Source organism: Nicotiana sylvestris, chromosome 2 (assembly GCF_000393655.2).
Source record: "Nicotiana sylvestris chromosome 2, ASM39365v2, whole genome shotgun sequence".
Taxonomy (NCBI): Eukaryota; Viridiplantae; Streptophyta; class Magnoliopsida; order Solanales; family Solanaceae; genus Nicotiana; species Nicotiana sylvestris.
The window spans coordinates 97,708,397-97,715,736 of NC_091058.1; positions in this window are offsets into that span (position 1 = coordinate 97,708,397).

Consider the following 7,340-nt stretch of genomic DNA (forward strand, 5'->3'; position numbering starts at 1 on the left):
CAGTCTGCAGATGCTAAACTGCAGTCCAAACTGCAGTCTGCAGACAACAAACTTGCGAACTTCTCCGTTATCTTCTTTCACCACAAAGTATTCCCAAATATCGGAGCGTTGAGCAGTAGCACGGGGCATGATTGCACTTGAACTTGAACCTAAAAAAATATAAATCATATGTTAGAATATTATAGTTTAATGAAAATAAAACAAAACTACAAACTATTAAGTATATCATTATCACCAAACAAATAAAGTATTAAACTTACCCCTCAAGATGCAAGTTGCAACTATACATCAAACAATGCTAGTAGTGCTTCCATTATTTTCCATATCTAAAGAAAATACGACCAAATATGTCATACAAATGAAAAGGCATGATATATTATTTTGAATTAAAATACAAACAAAATATTAAAGCTTACCAAGCTCGAGTTCCTCAAGATACTTCAAGTCTTCTTCAACACTAATAGGATTCTTCTCTTCTCTAATCCAATCTTGAACACAAATAAGAGATTGGACACATTTAGTAGTCAATGAACTCCTAAATGAATCAAGAATACGGCCACCAGTGCTAAACGCGCATTCCGACACCACACTAGAAATTGGAATTGCCAACACATCACGAGCCAACTCCGAAAGAATAGGAAATCTAGGAGCATGTGTTTTCCACCAACTCAAGATATCAAATTCTTCACTAAAAGGCTCTTGTTCTTCACTAATGTATTTATCCAACTCCGATTTAGCACCCCCACTTCCATTGTCTTCCTTTTGTTTCTTTAAGCTAAGCTTAGTCCTAATTTTTGATGCACTTATAACACTCCCACTAGGTGTCTTAGATGTGTTGTTAGATGAAATAGAACTAGATGGAGATTGATAACAAGATTTGGTTGAATACTTTTTTAGATACTCCCCAAACAAAGAATTCATATAAGCATACACCTCAACATTTATTTTCTTCCCTTTTTCCTCCCCAAAAAGTTCTTCAAGTGCTCCCTCAACATATTCAAATTTGTTACGTGGATCCAAGACGGAAGCAATAAAAATCATTTTATTCATCTTTTCAGGTTCACCCCAATACTTCTTGAACTTTTCTTGCATTTGCTCAGCCATTTTTCTCAAATGCCCATCCTCACTAGCTAAACACATTTTCAAATGACAATAAAGTTCAGATACATCCTCAAAATGAGAATTACAAGTGACATAACGTGAACCTGAAACATTTTTAGTTAGCTCGTGAAATCTTGCAAGAAACTCTATAACATTCCTCACATTCACCCAATCATCAGATTCAAGAGGACCTACATTACCACCATCTTCACAAAGATGAGAACATTGATATGCAGAAAATCCATCATCAAAAAAAAGCAACTTGTCAAAGGCTTTTTCAAATTGTTGTGTTGTATCCAACATCAAATAGGTGGAATTCCACCTGGTAGGAACATCCAAACACAACGTTTTGGTACATTCTACCTTTACATGTGCACAACACTATTTAAACTTTAAGGTCCTTGCAGGCGAAGATCTCACATACCTCACAATATTTCTAACACGTGTCACAGAAGCATCAAGTTCTTTCAAACCATCTTGCACAATTAGATTTAGTATATGAGCCATGCATCTCACATGAAGATGTTTACCACTCATCATATTAGTTTTCCACATATCTAACTGTTTAGACAATTCTTTGACAGTGACATCATTTGAAGAAGCATTGTCCACAGTAATAGTGAAAACCTTGTCTAATTTCCATTCAAGCAAACAATCCCTAATAGCTTTAGCCATCTCTTCACCCTTATGACTAGTGATAGGGCAAAAATTAAGTATTCTTTTATGCAACTTCCAATCCCTATCAATGAAGTGGGCTGTCAAACACATATAATTTATTCTTTGTAATGAAGTCCAAGTGTCTGTTGTTAGGCAAATTTTTGGTTGTGCTTCTCTAAAAGAACTTCTTTAGATTTTCCCTCAATTCACCATAAACTTCATAACAGTTCCTTGTTATTGTTCTACGAGAAGGAATACGAAATAGTGGTTGAGTTTTTCTCATAAACTTTTTAAAGCCTTCATTTTCTACAAAGCTAAATGGTAGTTCATCAGTAACTATCATCTCAATTAAGGCCCTCCTAACCACTTTTTGATCAAATTTCCAAATTGATCCTTCATCATTTTGGCAAGATTGAAAATTTAGCTTTGTTTGACTATTATCTTCTGCAATTTTAAGTGGGTATTCTTTGCATCTAAGCAAATGATTCTTCAATCATGTTGTTCCATTCTTAGATGAATTAGCAGCATAAGCTTGTTTACAATATCGACACCGTGCTTTCCCAACCCCATTAACCTAAAATTTATCAAAATGGTTCCAAACGTCAGACCTGGGTTGCATTGCTTTCCTTTTCTTGGAATCTTCACTATCAATGTTGTTGGTGTTACTATCTACCGTAATAGGTAAACTTTCAGTAGAACCAACATCACTTACTTTACTTGTATCTTCCATCTATACAAAATTAAACAAATATAAACATAAATTAGCAATCAACAAATTAACTAATAACTACCTTGCTATCAATAACAATTAACTAATAAGTACCTTGCTACCTTACAAAATTAAACAAATACAAGTATTATCTACCTTGCTACCAAAGTAACATGAGTTTTCTTATGTGCGCACATTATAAGTCTAGGATTAGCATTTTCACTTTTCAGTGGTTTTTAGTTATCTTCAAGTATTATCATTTTCTGACTTTTTGAATATCAATAACAATTTCCTGTAACTTAGAATTTGCTTTAGAAACATTATTCTTGATAGTTTCTAAGGTCTTGATTACATCAATCATAATTGTTACACCAATTCTTGATAGTCACTGACAATAGAGCTGATGTAACACCATTGAGAACTCCAGCTCAGCTGAGAAGCTAAGAGAGTGACTAAATCTTTTCTTGAAATTCTAGAAGCCAACATACTAGAAGATAATGTATTTCATGATTTTCAAAGAGAGGAGTCTGCTATTGTTAGTTACTCATATGAATATGATATGGTAAAGTTCAAAAAATCACACCTAAACAAGGTAATACAACCAAAAGAAAGAGTATTAACGTGATACAGATGATATTTTCCTACTAAAGGGAAAAGCTCGGAACATCAGTTCATTCAATCGGCAATACAACCAAAAGAAAGCGAAACATACCTTTGAAATTGAAATTGAATCGAGCTCAGTAGACTGGAACATGACAGAAGTGTCTTTGACACTTCGTTTGCCCGGAATCGAATCGAGCTGGAAATCGCCGTCTATAACCCTAAAATAGTTTGATGCAGAAAATCAGAAATTAAATCTCAACAAAAGCCTCAGAAAGTAGTCGAGTACTGGGATGAGATCATGAGAATGAGATGAGACTTACAAAACTTACAAAAGTAGTGAAGTTAACCGGTGAAGATGAGATGAGACTCGAGCTCGAATGTCGACTGGTCGTAACTCGATTCACAGACTGATATCCTAGAGTCGCAGTCGATTCTTGTCTTCTTCTTCTCGTTCTCGATGATATCTCCTAACTCCTAAGCAATAAGCACTGAAGGCTGAAGCAGTAAGCAAACCCTATCTCGAATTCTCGATGATATCTCCCACTGGGCAAACGAAATGTCGAAGACGGAAGAACAGTAGAACACTAGTGTCTGCTAGGGTAATCGTCTAATCGATTATTTGAGGCAGAAGATTGGGCTTGGGTTGGGAGTTGGGGGAGATGGGCCTGGCTGGGTGTCCGTATGGGGCTGTGGGCCTATAAAATATGTAATTGGGTTTGGGCCATATTTCGGTATTTCAGTTTACCGAAATAGTTAAATTATAAAACCGAAAACCGAACCGAAATACCGAAAATTCAGTACCGAATTAGACCGAAATACCGAAAAAACTGAAACCGAAATACCAAATTAATTTGGTTCGGTTCGGAATTCGGTTTTTCGGATTTTATGCCCACCCCTACCTCAAAGGCTGTTTGAGAAGGTTTTTACGTGCTAGGCATTTCCCTAGTTGACAAGGTTTTTACCTCCTACACATTCCCCTAGTTGAGAAGACCATTACCTCCTAGGCATTTTCCCTAGTTTAGAAGAACCGTACCTCCTAGGCATTCTCCATAGTCAGAAGAGTTTTTAGCTTTCCTTAAGTTTAGAGGTCCCGCCTGCAGAATAGGGTTAGTTTTAGTTTTCTTAAATTATTAATCTTTACCATTCCTTAAGTTCAGGGGTCCCGCCTGGAGAATATGGTCAATTTTAGTTTTCTTAAGTTGTTAATCTTTAGTTTTTCTCAAAGTTCAGGGGTCCCGCCTGGAGAATAGGGTCAATTTTAGTTTTCTTAAGTTTAATCTTTAGTTTTCCTTTAGTTCAGGGGTCCCGCCTGGAAAATAGGGTCAATTTTAGTTTTCTTAAATTGTTAATCTTCAGTTTTCTTTTAGTTTAGGGGTCCCCGCTTGGAGAATAGGGTCGGTTTTTTAGTTCCCTTAAGTTGTTAGTCTTAGTTTTCCTTAAATTCAGGGGTCCCGCCTGGAATATAGGGTCAGTTTTAGTTTTCTTAAGTCGTTAATCTCTAGTTTTTCTTGAGTTCATGGGTTTCGCTTGGAAACTAGGGTCAGGTTTAGTTTTCTTAAGTCGTTAATCTCTAGTTTTTCTTGAGTTCAGGGGTCCCGCCTGAAAAATAGGGTCAGTTTTAGTTTCCTTAAGTCGTTAATTTCTAGTTTTTCTTGAGTTCAGGAGTCCTGCCTCGAGAATAAGGTCAGTTTTTAGTTTTCTTAAGTTGTTAATCTTTTATTTTCCTTGAGTTCAGGGGTCTCGCCTGGAGAATATGGTCAATTCTTAATTTAGGTAAGCTCAATTTATTGTTTTCTTTAAGCTCAATCTCACAGGAGACGCACATCCTAGTCGAGTCTTTAATTTTACTCTAATCATTGTATCTTTCATCAATAGCATAGTTGATTTATAGTACTGCTAACAACTCACAAATCTTCCTAGTGCAAACTGGGGCAGAAAATTTTATTTGTTTTGATGTTTTGATTGCAGGCACCCACCTGGAGAATGATGGGCAATGTTTCAGAAATTGGTTTTAGGTTCAAATAAGAGAAATACCAGGAGACCGCCTGAGAAACGGGGTCAACTTTCAATTTTGTTCCAAATCAAGCAGGAGGATCCTACCTGAAGAATAGGGTCAACTTTCACTTTTCAAGTTCAAGTCAGAGGCAACAGGAGCCCGCCTGAAGAATAGGTTCAACTTTCTGTTTTCAAGTTCAAGTCGGAGAGGCATTAGGAGCCCGCCTGGAGAACAGAGTCAACTTTCAATTTCAAGTTAGAGAAGCTTCAAGAGAATCCCACCTAAAGAATAGGGTCAACTTTCAGTTCACAATTTCAAGTTAGAGAGGCATCAGGAGTCCGCTTGAAGAACAGAGTCAATTTTCAATTTTCGAGTTCAAGAAGCATCAGGAGAATCCCGCCTGAAGAACATGGTCAACTTTCGGTTTACAAGTTCAAGTCAGAGAGGCATCAGGAGCCCACCTGAAGAATAGAGTCAATGTTCAGGTTTCAATTTCAAGTTCAAGAGGCATCAGGAGAACCCCACCTGAAGAACAGGGTCAACTTTCAGTTTATAATTTCAAGTCAGAGAGGCACCAGGAGCCCGCCTGAAGAACAGGGTCAACTTTCAATTTCCAAGTTTAAGAGGCATCAGGACAATCCCACCTAAAGAACAGGGTCAATTTTTAGTTTCAAGTTTAAGTCAGAAGCAACAAGAACCTCCCTGAAGAATAGGGTCAACCTCCAGTCTTTAAGTCAAATCGAAAGTAGCACGAGCCGCCTGAAGGACAAGGTTTGCAAGCTCAAGTCTACTCCAAGTGTTTATTTCAAGTGCAAGCAACAGGGTGCCCGCCTGAAGAACAGGGTCAACTTCCAGTTTTCTTCAAATTCAAGTCAGTAGGATGCTCGCTTGAAGAACAGGGTGAATTTTCAGTTTCATGTTAAGGGATCAAGTGGAGATTCAAGGAAGATTTAAGACAAGAAGTAGATAGGATCTTGTATTTTAATTTTATACTTACTGTAATTTTCCCTTTTATTTTGATCTAATGGTAGGAACTGCGGACCGAAACCTCGACGGCACTTCAATCGGCTCTCCACCTCGGTACTCCATCGCTCTTCTCACTTCTGAACTATACGTGGCCTAATCCCTTTATAGCCAAGGGTCGGGTCAAAAAACTTGTCTCGTCGTTCTTTTTCTGAAAACTCTTCGTGTTTTCAGTCAAAGAGGGGTAGCTGTAGACATGTAATTTTTGACCCTCCCCAAGATTTTACATATTTTAGTGTTAAATATTTAGTTTAGGCCTAATATCGCTACTTTAACTAATTTTTATTTTTTTAACTTTATTTTGTCACAAAAATGAAAATTACAAAAAAATACTTACTTTTATTTAGGTAATTGATATTTTATCTTGTTACGTTTAGTTTATCTACCTTTCATAAAATTCAAAAATACAAAAAAAATAGTTCCACTTTATTTTCAGGAATATTAGTAGTTTGGTAGGAATATTATTTTAATTTTGCAATTATTTTAATCTAATTCCATTTTTATCTTTTATTATGATATTTAAAAAATACCAGAAATAGGTTTGTTTTATTTTAATTGTTATTTTACTTAAGTAGGATTAATTAGTAAATGGGCTGGGGTAGTATTTTTAGTCTTGTTCGATGAGAAAGAAGAAAATTTGGGCTCAAACAACCCATTTTTTAGGCCCAATTCGGACCTAGCCCATAATTCCTAAGCCCATACCCCCTAACCTAAAGACCCCTTCATCTCCACATTAAGAAAAAAATCCTAGAACCCCAAAAAATGAACCATCAGCCGAACCCAAAAAAATACCCCCCTTAACTTCATCTTCTTCACAACCTAACGTAAGCCATCAGCACACAGCAAACCTAAGATCCCATCAGTCGCAAACTCAAAAACTCTCTCTCTCATTTTCCTCTCAACAGTGAGAGACGATAGTATCTCCTTCCCCTTTAGCCTCGTCGCTCGAACTGGTTCCTCGCCGGAATTGATCACCGGCGAGTAGCAACACCACTAGCAGCAGCGAGTCCATAGAGTAGCGTCGCCGTTTGGATTTGTGCGTAAAAATAAGGTCAAAATCTGTCCAGGTCTGGATCTGACCGAAAAAGAGAAACCGGCAACCTCCATTAACGCTGACGAAATCGTGTTTTGTTTCTCGCCGCCGTAATCACCGTTTCCGACACCCTTACACAGTCCAAATGATTCTCCAAATAGCTGCTTCTGCTATTCTTTTTTATCAATTGGAGTCCGGTATTTTCCGCCCTTTTGTTT